The sequence below is a fragment of the Lepisosteus platostomus genome, chromosome 16 (genome assembly GCF_059453375.1).
Source record: "Lepisosteus platostomus isolate fLepPlt1 chromosome 16, fLepPlt1.hap1, whole genome shotgun sequence".
Classification (NCBI taxonomy): Eukaryota; Metazoa; Chordata; class Actinopteri; order Semionotiformes; family Lepisosteidae; genus Lepisosteus; species Lepisosteus platostomus.
In genome coordinates this window covers 14,124,465-14,141,253 of record NC_142626.1, presented here as the reverse complement: position 1 = coordinate 14,141,253, position 16,789 = coordinate 14,124,465, and the positions used below count along the sequence as shown (strand labels likewise).

Here is a 16,789-nt window from a genome sequence, read left to right as displayed (position 1 = left end):
TCAGAACTAGCGCTTCATCAGGAACGAACCGGTCCTCTTCCTGACCTGCTGGGACCCACAGTCATCTTTTCTCCTGTGCACAAACTTTGCTAGTTAAAGCCAACACTAACTAGCCGGACAGTGAGCATCAGCAGCGCACCGTCGCAAGCCACACAGGACAGCCTGGCACGGAGCCAGAGAGCCCCCAGAGATTGGATGAGTATTCGACTTCACTGCATTACAGCTTGGGAATTCAATTGTTATCCCAACCAGTTGATATCAATTTAATTCCTAAGAGTTATGTACTTGTTTTGAGTATCTAATGTAGAAGTTGTAACCAAGTTCAATTACAAAATGGTCTAAATGAATGATATACCGAACGTATGTCCTCTTGATACAGTATGTATAACTCTTCGTAACTGAATGAATATATATCTTTTGTATTCTGATAACCCTCATGATAAGATCTGTTAGGTTTATATGCATATTCTATGTATTAATAAATGTATCCTCGTGTATTAGTACCTGTGTGTGTGCATTGTTTGAGTTATATCGCATGGTTGGATTCTAAGACCATTAAAAGAATCATTTTGTGATTTACGGCTACAATTAATAATTGTCCCCGTAAATGCCCAAACCCTACAGAACTGGTGCCTCGTGAGAGCACACTACAGCTGCCAACTGTGTATTGATTCATAGGACTATTACTGTATGATGACTGGTGTTGTGGAGTGCTGTGCCTTTTTTTCCTTTAGTTCCTTCTCTTTAGTGTTCTGTCTGTCCCTCTATTCCAGGTGTGGGCCAGGCTGCACACATCCATTCTGACTGTATGGTAATTAATGAGCATCTAGGCATCTAGACACGCTGTATGATTCTATATGTGAAGATGCTTCTGCTGTACTAATTTTTAATCATTTTCAATCAGACCAATCCAATTGTTCAATATTATATCAATGATGTGTTTTCAAATTATTATCATACTATGTTAATTAGCAGATTCTATTGGAATATCCCCTACTACCAAACTTTTATTAACTTTTTATTTCTGTATTTTGTTTTTGCTACAAAATACTAGTTTCTGAAACCCATTTCCACTCACCAGATATTCTATACTGTAAATACAAGTGACTCGCATCTAAAGTCATAGAAATAATTTTTAATAAGAAGTCCATCTTAATTGCAGTTTCCTAGTACAATGTTTCTGACAGCACAGTCCAATGATTTTTATTTTCCTATTTATATCTTAATACCTGTTTAATTAGTCCCCAATTATTCCATTTTGTTGCACGTGAGCTTTTCGAACGATCATGTTCTTTCTACACTGAACATTTCTAATCATCTTTGTGTTCCTTGAGCAAGCAGAAACGGCACAAGAAAATAGCTGAAGTGGCCCCTTTCTTTAACGCCATATGGCTCTCATGCTGTGATCACAGCCACAGAGTGACCTGGTGCTATATGGCTGGTCTCGGTACTTTAAAGAAAACATACACACCAGTATTCCATTTCTCCCTAAACATTTTAAGCATCGAAGTCTTTAACTAACGCGATACCGGAGTCAACAAGCATACTTTTAGAATTTGATTAAAAGGGAATATAATATGGAATCGCGTATCTCAAGAAATTAATAACGATATAATTATATTCATGTTGCAAAAGAACTGCAACGGACATAAAAACTCCCTTGCTTTTAACAGAGCGTTCCATAATTTCTAACTACGAAAATGCCAGGTGAAAGGATTTGTAAACATATTTTGTTAAAGCAAGGCGTTTTTTTCCGCAACACATAAAATACATTTTCCCAAGAAAGTTTAGCCTTTGTCACTAATGAAACCACTAAATAAAGACATAAATATAGAAATCTTAAGATTTGTTTTATTTAATGTTGGTAGCAGGATGAACTGTCAGAGTGTATATTTTGTCGCAGAGTTGCTGCAAGATGTTAACAGTGAAAAAGGTATTTAGAAATGAGTTATTTCAAGATGAAAATTTTCAGAATAATTGCAAATCTAGCAGGATAGAGAAAGATTGATCAGATTAGTATGAAAAGTCATTTAGCAAAGGGAATGAGAAGAGTGACAAACTAGTATACTTTAGATCTTTTTCTCTGAACCAGGGAAATTCTGATCATGTTTCCCTATAACAATAATAAAAAACTTTATTTGATATATCACCATTAAAGGTGGCATCTCAAAGCAATACAGTAGATGTAAAAACAGATAAAAGGACCACAGATTACAAAGTAAATGCATATAAGAAAGAAAAGCAGTTAGAGGTGCTACCAAAATTAGAAAATGAAGCAGATACAGACACTAAGTCTGGCCTGTGTTTGTTTTCTTTAAAGTACCGAGACCAGCCATATACTGTATGTTTAAGTTCCAAAATTAATATCGTTTATGGACTTCACACGCGTTGCAGTATGCTCCTATTCTTTTTATGCTCAGGCACTAAGTAAAAGGAGATGCTTCATATTGCTTGACTAATTTTAAAAACTAAGTTATAAATGCAGACGCTCCCTCGGTGCTCTGCTCTGGTGCGCCGGCTCTTACACAGTGCCTGTCTGCCGTAAGCGTTACAATATACATACCCAACACTGCTTGTACCCATCTGTCATGCAAATAAAACACCTTGAATTGAATTGAATTGAGGGGAGAGGGGGGGAATACTAAAGCCAATACTGGCTCAATACCCTCGATGGGCTTTGACGTGCTAATGCGTTGGTTTAATAGTCTGGGTGTGGCAGGCTTCCAATGTCAACTCGACTCGATTGGAAGACAATGAACGTATTTTGTGATATTTAGAAATATAAATTTGTTTGGTGCGAGTGAGGTTTTATTTAATCTCTGACCAAGGGAAACGTTTCATTTTTTCAAAGAAATGTTTGTTAAAAAATAAAGTCATAGTTCTATGGGATTCAATCACAGACCATGTGACATGGGAGTCAGGAAACTAACACACAGCGCCACCGGATTTAATAACGCAATAAAAACGCTATAAAGTAATGTGACTAGGCACAGAAAAAGTTTACAGCACAGTACAATAATAAATGCTGACCATGGCTTTAGAAGCATAAATTACCTTACACTCAATTTAAACACAAGCTGTCTTTCTGTATGAACCTCTAAGCTGGTTCATACAGAAAATTTAGAAATGCATTAGCCTGATTATGATTAAAAAACACATAATTAAACACGCGTTTGCGACTTAAATCAGAACATGATTTAAATCAATATAAATGTTTATATTGTAACGCATACTGTCCAACCTCCATTTCTCTATAAAAATTTACTCTGTTGCACACACACACACAATAGAAGCAGGAACCGCTGTCAGAAGGGAAGATATGTTCAAAATATCGCACATATCGATCATGTTGCGATATTTTGAAATATAAAAGTCAATTGATTGTCCATAATATCGCTATTCTATTTTTTCGAAGAAATGTTTGTTAAAAGAAAAGTCCAGTACCAGCTGGATTTGAACACACAACCTGCCAGTAGGTAGTCACGCACCTAGACCAGTAGGCTACAAGACAGCTTGCATGAACAGGCAGGCGAAACAGCCCTACACAGCCCTGTCGCAGTACACGGATATAATCATACCATTATTAAATTCTTTAGATACGCGATTCCATATTATATTCCCTTTTAATCAAATTCTAAAAGTATGCTTGTTGACTCCGGTATCACGTTAGTTAAAGACTTCGAAGCTTACAATGTTTAGGGAGAAATGGAATACCGGTGTGTATTTTTCCTTTAAAGTGCTGATTCCTGGAATCTGACTTTCTGACACCCCTCTGAAGTGGTTCCATAAAATCTGGTATATGGAAAAGAAAGCGTTGATAAATACAAGTGTCTTTTAATACACTCTTTGCTGTGCACTTGAGGATCCTTGTGATATTTTAAGCTCTAGTTGAATGATAGGTGTCGCATTTTAAATCATTTTCGTAGTTAGAAATTATGAAACGCCCTGTTAAAAGCAAGGAAGTTTTTATGCCCGTTGAAGTAAAACAAAATGCCTGACAAAGTATGGCTTGGACAGATTCCAAGTGCTTGTACAAATGTGCTAAAGAAATTATACTTTGAGTATACAGCTTGTCCAAAGTCATCCATTATTAATACTATTAGTAATATCTTCAGTAAAGGCTTTGATGCATAAATATTTCTGATAAAGGTAGGTTGTGTACTTTTGTCCAACTGAGCAATCTTGCTTTCATAAAATATACCAACATTTTAATGACTGATGATTAACATGCTGTAATACACAGTTCAAAATTAAAGGCTCAAATGCTGTAAATGAGAGGTTAAGCTCCCCCTGGCGGTTTTACAAGGCGACGCCGGATAGTTTCCGGCAGAGCGTCAAATGATACGTGACACCACGTGATACCACGTGATACCGCGACACGCCCACCGGGGTATGCCGCGAAATACCTCACCCATTTTGAATGGCTGCATCTGTACAGAATTCTGTCCAAGATATTCTTTTTGCAACAGAAGAAATCTTGTGTTCATTAACCAATTGTTATTTTTGCTGTATATTTCGAAATAAGAGTTTGACACTTTCTTTTGGTCGACATGTTGAATGTCCAAATATATTCAGAAATAAGCTATAGCCAGGACAACCGTAGTTTTCCCACCTGTCTACCTTGTGGCCAGACCCAGGGAAACAAACTGTGTACAAACTTTGTTTTTAAAGACTAAAGTTTAGCAAGACGTGGTTATCCACAGGTGAAGCCAGCTTCCTGTCTGACCGTGTTTCCACAGCAAACGGCCTGACTGGTAGAACTAGCCAACTCCACAGTGCCCCCGCTGCTGGGAAAATTGACCTTGGTGTCACTGTCAAAATGATTTAAATGAGAAATAGAATAAATACATTTCCTTGAATACTGTGACTGTGTTTTACAGTAGCAAACTAGCCAGCTGCCATATCACTCTGCAACTCACAACTGGCAGCCCCATTGAAACTAAGCAGGTGTGAGCCTGGTCAGTACCTGGATGAGAGACCTCCTGGGAAAAACTAAGGTTGCTGCTGGAAGAGGTGTTAGTGGGGCCAGCGGGGGGCACTCACTCTACGGTCTGGGTGGGTCCTAATGCCCCAGTATAGTGACCGGGACACATACTGTAAACAGGCTCCGTCCTGCAGATGAAATGTAAAACCGAGGTCCTGACTCTCTGTGGTCATTAAAAAATCCCAGGGTGTTTCTCGAAAAGAGTAGGGGTGTAACCCTGTTGTCCTGGCCAAATTTCCCGTGTGTGATGTGTGCTAAGTGTTCTGGCGCACTATGGCTGCTGTTGCATCATCTAGGTAGATGCTGCCCATTGGTGGTGGTGGAGGGGATCCCCATTACCTGTAAAGTGCTTTGAGTGGAGTGTCCAGAAATGCTCTATATAAGTGTAAGCAATTATTATTATTAAAATAAACTTGTAAGTGCACTTGCAGTAGGTCCCAGCAGTCGCTGTGCAGTCCTGCTGAGGGAGATTTTTGTACGGCTGTGTAACACTGTGTGAATACAGGGCCACTGTGGAAACTCTGACAGTAATAATCTGCTGTATCTTCAGCCTGGACTCCTGTGATGGTCAGAGTGAAGTCAGTCCCAGATCCACTGCCACTGAAACGCTCTGGGATCCCAGTATAACGGGAAGATGCATCATAGATCAGGAGTTTAGGAGCTTCTCCAGCTTTCTGTTGGTACCAGTGGAGGCGATTGTTAATATACACTGCAGGACTGGTTTTACAGCTCACAGTGACTGTCTGGCCAGAGAGAACAGACTTCACTGTTGGAGTCTGAGTCACAGTAACCTGTCCACTGGATTCTGAAAAGAAGACAAAATGAAGCAATTTTAATTTCTTTTAGCTATTTTACACTTTTCTGTAAAGCTTATTTATATAATATGCTAACAGCTTTATACTCCAGATTTAAGTCAACACCTGTCCAGTAATTCATTATAATACATACTTTATATAACCGTGTACATATATTTGCCTCAGAAAACACATTTGGTACTCTTCTATTGAAGCTCTTTAAATTTTAGATTAATTCTAAATTTATTCAGTTCTTTAAACTTTAACTTTTAAAAGTTAATATTGTGAAATTATTGCTAACAAAATAAAAAAAATAGAATTAGAGAAGTATTTTCTTTAATCCTCACCTTGAGCAAACAGCCCCAGTGTCCCCAGCAGTAGAATCAGTGACATCATTGTCCTGTGTGTCAGTGACTCTGAAAGGGGTGAACAGTGACTGATCCACACTGTGAGTCTTAAAGTGTTTGGAGCAGTGAGGCGGCACAGGTATGCAAAGCTCCTTCCTGTATACAAATCCTGTCACAGACAGTTAGAAAAGGCCTGGGCTGGGAGAACAGGTACAATCTGCAAGGGTTGGGTCTGTTGTTATGTGTATATAATATGTAGTGCATGTAGATCAGCTAGATCAGATGCTAGATCAGTACTCTGACATTAGAGCTCTACCACATTTAGGCTGTGCATATACGCCTCTTTAAAACAGCGGCTTTTTCTCTAAACAATCTAGAAGCACTGATCCAGCAGAGGCTCGCCTTCCCCTGGTGGTCCTCTTGCCAGAACTTGGGGATCCCCAAATATCTCATGATTTTTCTTTCTGTTCTTGTATCTATCATTTACGTGTTTCTATTTTTTAAGCACAGAAAATTCCATACAACCCAAACTATTTGTTTGCCAGTAAAGTTTTCTCTGACTTTTCACCCTGTACTGGCTAAAGTGGTTAGAAAATGGATGGATGGATTTTTGGTGAGATGGCAGATGGCAGATGAGATCAGTATCTCTCTCTCAAGTGTCACGCTCAAAATGATTGAAATGAGAAATAATATAATCATATTTCTTTGATAACTGTGATTATGTTAACCAATCTCTTACATTAGTATAATAAACTTGTAAGTGCAGTAGGTTCCAGCTGCAGCAGTGCAGTCACTGTGCAGTCCTGCTGAGGGGGGGGGTTTGTACGGCTGTGTAACACTGTGTGAGCACATAGGTACTGCTTGGGTAGTGGTTACTCTGACAGTAATAATCCCTTGCACTTCAGCCTGGACTCTGATGGGTAGTTGCATAATAGATCAATAGTTTAGGATCTTCTCCAGCTTTCTGCTAGGACCAGGCTAACTCATTGTTACCATACACTGTAGAACTGGTCTTACAGCTCATAGTGACTGTCTGTCCAGGGAGAACAGATTTCATTGCTGGAGTCTGAGTCACAGTAACCCGACCACTGGATTCTGAAAACAAGACAAAACACAGTAAATGCAGGAATTTAATGACAACAGTGATTTAATTTTTTTACTTATCTTATACTTTTCTGTAAAGCTTGTTTTCACAAAATGCTAAAAGCTATATATTCCAACATAAATAAAACAAATATGTTTAATTCAACACCTTGACAAGTTTTAAATTATACCCCTCGCAGAGATGAGGAGGGTCCAGATGAAGATGGTGATGAAGGTCATTGTTGCTGTGGGTTCTGTTGCTATGAAGGGCAGCTCTCAGTCATGAAGTGTTAAACTCACAGGGCTATAAACACTCCCAGAGCACTGAAGCATGTGCTGCCAAAGTGTCTCTTCTATGCAAATTGTCTTCCTGGGTTCGGCAGCACTTGTAGCCAGTCAGAGCTGGAAACACAGGCTTGGTGCTGTGTGTTGTGACAGAGCAAGATGAGCAGTTTAGCATGAAGACTCCCAGGACAGCAGGACTAGACAGAGAGCAGCTTTATAATAAGCAGAGGCTGGAACACAAGCAGCTGAGCCCTTATTCCACTCAACACAGCTGGAATGGAGTGGAGTGTGGAGAGTCTGGTTAAAGTACCGCTTGGCTCTGTGTGCTCAGACACAGCACGACTGAAGCTCAAAATTTAAGCTGCCATTATAAGAATTGAATTAAATTCTCCTTAATGTTCAGTGACACGGGTGATTGGGTCCCTCCTCAATTCCAGCACTTTGTGTGTGGGGCTGGAGAGAGAGACATTGAATAGGACATCTCTAACTTCAGAGACTTCACTCTGTGGGAGTGTGCCGTCTGGTGGCAAAAAAAGTTCTAAGCATATTTTTCATAGATTTTCTTTGCAGCTTGAGAAACGTTTCCTATACATTGAGTTTCAAAATGGAGCTTATGCTTGTCTTGACTGCTTGGATAAAATTATCAAAGAAGATATAAGCTAGTGAGCCCATCTTTCTGAGACCCAAACAAACCCAGTTGTGTTTCATGTCTTTTAATTAGATTATTTTTCTCTAACACTGTGTTCCTCCTGAAGCATTTTAATCCTGCAGAGCAACATGGGTGTCCTGACATGAAACTAGATTAGTGATACAAGTGGTGGGGTTTCAAAAATGGTGAATAACAGGAATTGAGTGAGTGAATAAATCAACAAGTAAAAAAAATAATCATAACCCCCAGCTTGTAAGGATTTGTTTGGTGGCACATGAATTATGTGTTCTTTGGCACAGTTTTGAATGAAACAGTAAAAATTCAGGCACACTGGCTTAAACAAATATTAACAATGACAATACAAACTGTACACTACACACATCATAAACATACAAAACACAAGTTACTGTATTTACAAGTATTTAGACTAGGCCTACATCCAGACCAGCCAGAAAACCTCAAGCTGCTACTGAATACCTTTAATAATGCCAACAAAGGCCAAAGGAGAGATAGGCTTCCTTCTAAACTAAATAGAATACAGCCTACGCTTAGATCTTTCTCTGCAGACCCAGATGCCACAAAATAAATCAGAGCCCATCTCCCTATTCTAAAATGCACCAGATAAGCTAAAGAAGCAGGGATTTATCACTCAGGAACTCCATGTTTCCTAAACAATACCAAGCTCTCTGAGCAAGATTCAGATACTGAGCTCAATTTGAGACTTTTCAGATGAGCTTGAAGTAGGGACTCTTGCCTGGTACAAGTTACAAGTTCTGTCTATTCCTGTTCTCTTTCTTGTGGTGTCCTGTTTTTCCCTTTTAATCTTTTCTGTCCTTCTCTTGATCTGAACTTTTGATTTACACGTCAACTCCTTTTTGATAAATGACATTTGTTTGCAGTCGATTCATTCGATAAAAAAGTAATTAATAAAAATTGGGTAGAACTCGCAGCTCCACTAAGAGTGCATTCTAGTCATATAAAAACTGTTTCTGAATAGATTCGCTGGTGATCAGATTAATTTTCATTCATCTTTAATTTCATTAAAGTGCTGCAGGTAGGCTATGACGCGTGTCACTAGAACACACTTTCATATTGCCTTCACCATCACGCCCGTCATACGTCTGAGTGCAAAGAAGAGCCCTCTCACAGCAGGGTTGCCTGACCTAGTATCTTGCTAGTTCATATATAAAAGAAAAAAAAATGGATGAATCTATTGTAAGGGGTGAAAAAAGGCATAGGCCAGAGAAAGAAAATGTCAACGAAACAAATACAGACAATGAAATTGCAAACAGAAGAAAGAAGAAAGAGTCAGAGCATCAGCGATGAGGGTAGGAAAGTACTGGAAGATTGGAGGAGCAAATTTGCTGTGATTGATAGAGATGGGCAGCCTTTCTGTTTGCCTTGTAGTACAATTATTGGCGCATTCAAAACGTACAATGTAAAAAGACATTTCGATACTACTCACAAGTATTTTGACAAGCAATACCCATCTGATTCAAGTGATAGGTCTCTCAAGATACAGTAAGTAATCTCAAAAGACTGCTATTGTCGAGCAGAAAATCATGCGAGCTACTTTAAAAGCGTCCCAGGCTGTGACGCTAGCCACGTTAAAAATTAAACATGGCAAAACCATTCAGTGATGGTGATATACTGTATAGAGAGAGGTTGGAAAAGTTATGGTGTAGTACACCAGGTTTCTTGAGAAACAGGACATTTTGGACGGAAGTCCTTTATCAACTATGCAACTTCAGAAGCACTTTGCTTATATGTATATGCAGTACATACACATGGTTAATAGCTATTATAATATTATATATTACTGCTAATATAATTACTATTATATATTACCATTACTATTAATATTATTATTAATCTATATAATATTACATATTACTATTAATACTATATATTATAATATAATATTATAATAGCTATTATACACACAGATAAGGTACGCCTAGTAGTAATTAATATATGCGGCCCTACGAGACTTTTAGCCACGTCTGCAGCCCAGTTGATAAAAAGGTTGAGAACCACTGTTCTAAAGTGTGAGCAGGCAGTTTCATCAAGTATAGTCAGTTAACAACTAAAAAGAGGGGGATAATATGGTTAGTTTGCAGTATAGAATTTAAACATCCTATTACACCTACATTCAGTTTGGCAAGTAAAGAGGTGCAAAGAATACTGAGCAGTGGAAAAAAGTCAAATGAGTCATTCTTCATCCTGTTCTCAACAAGCAGATGAGTAAAACTGTGGCACACACCAAAAAAAAGCTGACAGGCTGAAGTGTTTATTTCCACCAGTGATGGGTTCTGGTGGCTCTCCTGTTTGGTGTGGAGTGCATTTTCTTGGCATATTTTAGGGCCACTCAACCTCTTGGCAAAATAAATGTCAATAAATACAAAGCCTTTCTGAGTGATCACATTCATCCTGTGGTGAAGTATTTCTATCCTACGAAGTAAAATCTTCCAGGATGACAATGCCCCCATCCACAGAACATGTCTCTAATATATTCTGCTGTGGCGTCCTCTATCGAGCCTGCTCCTAAGGCTTCCAGTCTTTTTGTTACAGCTCTGGCCCCTTGTGTAGCCCCTAAGCCTGCTCCCAGCAATACTACTACTATACAAAAGATTGCTCCAGCTATCCCCCCAAACACTGCTCCCCCAATGGCTAAGAAAAGAATCTCAAGCACGAGTGATTCGTCTTTTCTTGCTGCTGCTGCAGACCCTTCAAGGACCACCAGGGCCAGCGCACCAGCTCTTACACCCAAAACCCAGCCCTTGATCACTGCTTTCAACACTTCGTCTGTCATAGTTGGTGGGCAATCTGTGCTCTTCTGGTCTTCTCCTTCTCTCTTCCACTCTTTTCCCACCTGGACCGGCCTGTTGCTCTTTGCTTCTACTATTTGTGATGGCCTGTTTCCCTGTTCTGTTTTGACATCCTCATCAACCAGGATGATTTCTTTGGTTTGGGTGATGAATTCTGTGAAGACACCACAGACAAGAACAAAACCATAAGATAGCAACCTGTCACTGAAATTCTATGCAGATTTATGACAGTGTAAATAGCAAAGTGGAAAATGCATTATCTAAACTGAAGTCATATACCACTTACAGTATATGCTAAAAGTAAATACAAAATTTAATTATGGATGATAGCCAATTTCTCTACGGAAGAGTATATGAGAAGTGAAGTTTTGAAACTTTCACAGTTATAGATGATCTCTAAAGAGGGAGTTCAGAATTATTCATCATTCAAGTTAAGCGATTGCCCACACCGCCTAGGCAGCTGTCCTGATGCCTGCTGGGGGCTAGAATGATGAACTGTAGAGGAGGAGTAAATTTTTATGAATTTTATTCCTTCCAGGCAACAATCTGAACTTTCCTTCTTCTCACGTTCCATAAAAATTACCCATCACCATTACCAGTAAAGACTACTATAAAAAGTATATTTTCTTCTGCCACACAAGTAAGATTACTCTTCGGTTCTGGAAAATGACAGTGCTTTCTGATTTTTTTTCCTGCTGAACTATAATTTACTTCATAGGATTAATTAAAACCGGTGGATTAATTCAAAGTTAAAATGCTTTCCAGATTACTCTATAATCTCCGGGGCTCATTTTTCAGGGTTGAGTCCTTGGTAACAAAGTGCAGAATCTGTCAGAAGAATTTTGAGGCTTACTTTCAGAGGATAGAGTAATATTCCTCCTCTCAATGGACTGCAGGAATTCTTGAGGCTCATTATGTTCCACGACAGCTCCTGTCTTTTCCTTGAATCTCTTTTCTGAGATTCAAGGAAAAAAATAAGAAAATATCACACTAAAAAGAAATAAGAAGTTCTCTTTAAAGTATATTTTAAATTGAACTAAAGACATTCATAAAATAAGTGTTAGTTATTTTTTTACTAGCTCTCCAGCCACTCCACTAATATGCTCATTAATTCTCAGTGATAAATATCCATCTTTTAACATTTGCTTAATTTAGAGACACTATAGAGTTCCCCAATATGTATAAACCACAACTACCACTTTTAGACCTTCTAGAAATATTAAATTTTTACTAATCTTACATTGCTTAGATACTATCTGATAGCAAAGTTCAGTTTTGTTATTATTGTCACACCCTCTACAGCTAGAGGGCTCTCCTTCTCTGTCCTGTTTCTAGTTTCCCTGTGCTTTGCTTGTCCTTCAAGTTTGTCTTTGATTGGGGTTATATATTTCCGGGTCACCCTTTCCTCCTCGCTCAGCATTGAGGGTTCAGATGTCTTGAGACCTGCTTAACACCAGGTCATCTCCTCTGCTGCCTGAAGGCATTGGTTTTCTACCCAACATCGTCTGACCAGCTGAGCCCCAGCTGAACCCCGTTTTGCCGCTACGCATAGGGTCTTTTTTGGTCTCCTGCCATTCCACGGCTTGCCTCTCCAACATCCATGACAATTATACTGTAAGTTAAATTTTCGTCGTAAATTTAATGGAATTATAAATTTAGTTACAAAAATATTGGAATTATAATACAAGATATAATAGGAATCCTATTATATAATATATATAATATAGGAAGGATCATAATAATAATATACTTCTTCTCGCCTAAGCATATTCGTCTCACATGGGACCACCTTTAGTTTCCCCTGCGCCTCTCCTCTGCAGCTCGCTGCTGGGCTGAACCTGTTAAGTTCTCTCTGTGTTCGCCGCTTTCCTAGAATGGCAGGATTCAGAGATCCAACTACTGTCTGCCTGCTAAAAATCTAGGATGGGATGAGTATCCTCTCCAGCTGAATCAGGCACTCCCAGTGTCCACAGAAAACAATGAGCTCCCTGTCCCTGTTGTGCTGTCTTCTCTTTCTTCTAGGTCATTAACTACACTCTCTCTTTCCGAATTCTTCACCTGACCCCCATGGTCATTCCCCCTCCCCCTTTCTGATCGAGTGTCCCACTCATCCTATTTATAACCCCAGGACAATAGTCTCATCTACTACTCCTCCTAAATAATTAGGATTTTTATCCCTAGGCATAGGATATTTAGGGTAAGCCAGCAAAAACCTTTCAACAGTCTTGTTTTCCATCATCAGCTAGCTCTTCCTTCTCCTTCTCCTCATGGTTTCTCATATGGCTATTCTCAGTGCTGCCCTTCCTCACTGAAGTGAAGAAATTGACATTTTCCAATCTGTTATTCCAGATTTCACATTCACTTTACTGGTTCCATGTTTTCCAAATACCTGTAGCAGTCTTGCCCACTTACTGCTCCGCTTGGCCGGAGGCAGCCTAATACTAAGCTCAGCTGTTGCTCACCTGCCATAATTTCTAGTACCAATTGTTTCACTTGCAGTTTTAATCTCACCACATTATCACACTACAGGTCTCACTCTCTGAATCTTTGCTACTTTCAGTTCCACATCGTACAGTAGGTCCTTTTTCCTGCACCCTTATTTGAAAGGAATACAGTACCATCTTCACAGCAGAGGCACGGATAAATAATCTGAAACCAAGAAAGTACAGAATCTCCAACTGATGCTTTTTTATTTTCTGCACTCTTAGAAGCATTTGAGCAAAGGCTACCTGGATCACAAAGCTCACACTTTTAAATATTCTTATAATTATGCATTTGATTTTCTTACCTTACCTGATAACGTGTTAGAAATACTCCATCATGTGCCCCAGTCCTGGGGTCCACCCAAATCTAGTTCCCAGTTCAGATAGCTCTAAAGCTTGACACATTAATTAAATCTTTGGACAGCATTCTCAATTTCAACTCTTTCCACATCTTACAGTAGATTGGTAGCAGCACAAAGGCCTTTCCACCTTTCTGCTATGGCCCTCCTTCAAGCATGAGCTTCTGCTCTTTTCAGTCACTTCAATTATTCCACAAGTCATCTCCTCGCTATGAAATCAGTGTGCCTCTCCGGGGTACTCCATTCAGAATTCAAACTCTACATATCCCTGGGTAACTAATACAGATATTCCACTTCTCATTCCAAATATCCTGGGCCTAAACTCTTAACAATATATGTTTATTCCATACTGAAAAGAGAGGAAACACAATGTTTTGTCTGTGAAGCCTTCAGGTGTGAGCTTCCTTCACACCCGAAATGTTGTGTTTTCTCTATACTCTTTTCAGCATGGAATAAACCTATTACTTGTTACTTTGCAGGCTACGCATGCTGGTGCAGCTACCCACCTGAAACCCTTAACAATATCCTGCACTGTTTGATATCCACAGTCCCATTCCCTTCACTTTTTGTTAATTTTCTTAGAGCTCCACTCTCCAAAACATTGCACCCTGTCTGCCACGCACCACAAGCAAATCACTTTTCTATATTATCACTTCTCTAATACTATTGAAATATCAGTAGGCTATATTCACTTTCTACAAAGCAGTTACCATTCATTTCTTAAAGACTGACTCCCAAAGATTCAATTTTTGTTTCATCAGGTTTCTTGTGGCATGCTGAATACATATTCGCTTTACTGTCACTCTTGACTTCTGTCCCCCATGTCCTCCTATTTTCAAACAATACTATCTGCCTTCATGGTAAATACTGATATCCTTAAATGCCCATCAATCATCTGTCTCATCTGCCTCTCTGTTTATTGACAAAAACCAGGAGGTTTTTGCTCTACACTAGGTTCAGCAAGACCTCCACGGAATGTTAAGCTGACTTCAGAAGCTCTTTACTTTTCTGGCCACTCTCCTCATCCTTGCAGCAAATTCGCAAGCTTACTCCACACAATAGTGATGGGGAGATTTGGGCAGCCTATCCAATCTTGGAAAAGCTGCCATTCCTTTAGTTAGAGAAGCCTCTCCAAATACTTCAAATATATTTGTCTTTATATCATATTCAATAGGATTCAATAGGAACACTATTCAGCATTTTAGATTTACTCAGAATGTTGCTGTCAAATATAGTTTCTTACCTGGAGACCAAGGAAATGCTTAATTTTCTGAAGGTGAAGAAATAGTCCTGCTTGAGGTCTTGCTTGAAGGCATATTAACATTTTTAAGTGTAGTTTCTTATATACTGTATGTGCTGTATGTAACCATTTCTACTTTACTATGTACATGAAACACTTACCCACCAATCGAGTCCTCATATTTGTCTTTTGTGAAATCTTAATTTCCAATTTTATCGTTCTCAATTGCAAGTTGCCAAGTGTATAAATTTTCTTCAGGGCAGAATCAAACCTGAGAGCACTGTTGACTTCAGATGTTTCTTAAATTCAATACTGTATTTTTGCAGGGGATGTGGTGCTGGTGGTTAGCTGGCTGTGTTTCTGTTTCCTCCCTTTGTGTGTGCTGGCAGTGTGGTGACACTGAAGTGAAATGTGTTTATGAGCAGAGGAAGATTAACAGAAAACAAAACAGGAAGCAGATTGATGGTGTTTGTACTGATTTTCTTTTCATTTACCTCTTACGTTTTAATGATTTTTAGATAAAAAATGAAAATGAGAAACTCAGAAGAACTATTTAATAATTTTCTAATATGAAATAATTCCCCTCTGGGAATATTAGTAAGTGATAGCGATTAATACTGTCTAAAACATTTAGATGGATGTTCATGTATTGTCAGAAAGCATATCAACAGTATCTATAAATATCAGCTTTTGTTAATGTTTATCTATGAGTAACAATAAACCTTTCATACTGTATATGTGCTTTTAATACACTGATAATGATGGATGTGTAAATCTCTTTTTTTGCCAAATATCAAACTGACATAATCGTCCTCCTTCCATACAGTACCTGACTCTGTTGAAATCAATGAACGGGGGGGTTGAGGGAATCATGTTATTCAGGAGGCGAGGAAAGGTGAAGTTGCTTAAAAACTTCTTATACCTGTGACAGAAGAAACCACGTCAGGTTGCTGACTGGAGCTGGTTTAAGAGAAAACAGCTGCCGGACGTCTCATTGGAGACATATTGGTAGTTCCATGGGATTTTATTTTGTACTGTTCTGTCAGTGGCTCTGGTAAATGAATTGTATAATGTGTATTTGATAGAAGGATAGACTGAAATAAATGGGATCTGAAATATAATTCTGTGGTCTATGGATGCACTGCTGATTCAGGGAGATGGAAAGTTAGTAAGGGGCCTAGCACCCCTTTTACTTGCTTGGTGGCATAGTTGTACAAAAGAATAGGTCTTGTTTTTAGGGGTCACCTATCCATGACATTACGTTGCAGATAATTTATCAAAAGCAAGTTGCACACTATTGTAGAACCACAATTAGATACCAGCTGTCTGTCTTTTGCTGGCCTGGTGGCTTGTGGGGTTTAACTGCTTGAGTGAGGAGAAGGGTCGTAGCACCTTTATGATTGGTAGGTAGTGTAATATGCAACAGGACCCATCATTCTCTTGTGACATTCACAGGGTTACTTGGTAAGTCAGTTTGTGACCATGAATGATACAGTTCAATAATACTGAACAGAGGAACCGTATTCACAATGCCAGCATTATTTCCTCCACTGATACATCTCTACCAGATGAGTTGAATTCCCTTTACTCCCACTTGGAGGCTCTGAGCACCGAGCCCAATATCAAGTTTCAGAGTGAACCAAGGGAAACTTTGTGTTATAGCTCTCTAAACATGAGTGTGTAGAGATTTTAAGAGAACAGTTTAAGAAAACTCGTAAAGCAGCCATACTGGATTGT

The 16,789-nt window shown here is 39.0% G+C and overlaps 1 long non-coding RNA gene across 1 annotated transcript; it reads right to left on the bottom strand.

Annotated features, from left to right (window-relative positions):
* Positions 1-3,778: 3,778 nt before the first annotated feature.
* LOC148646927 (uncharacterized) lies at positions 3,779-15,475 on the bottom strand. Its single transcript, XR_015927641.1, has 4 exons — positions 15,056-15,475; positions 11,824-11,925; positions 6,126-11,124; positions 3,779-5,789 (listed from the first exon to the last, which is right to left on the bottom strand). It is a non-coding gene; the product is annotated as an uncharacterized LOC148646927 (long non-coding RNA).
* Positions 15,476-16,789: the final 1,314 nt, after the last annotated feature.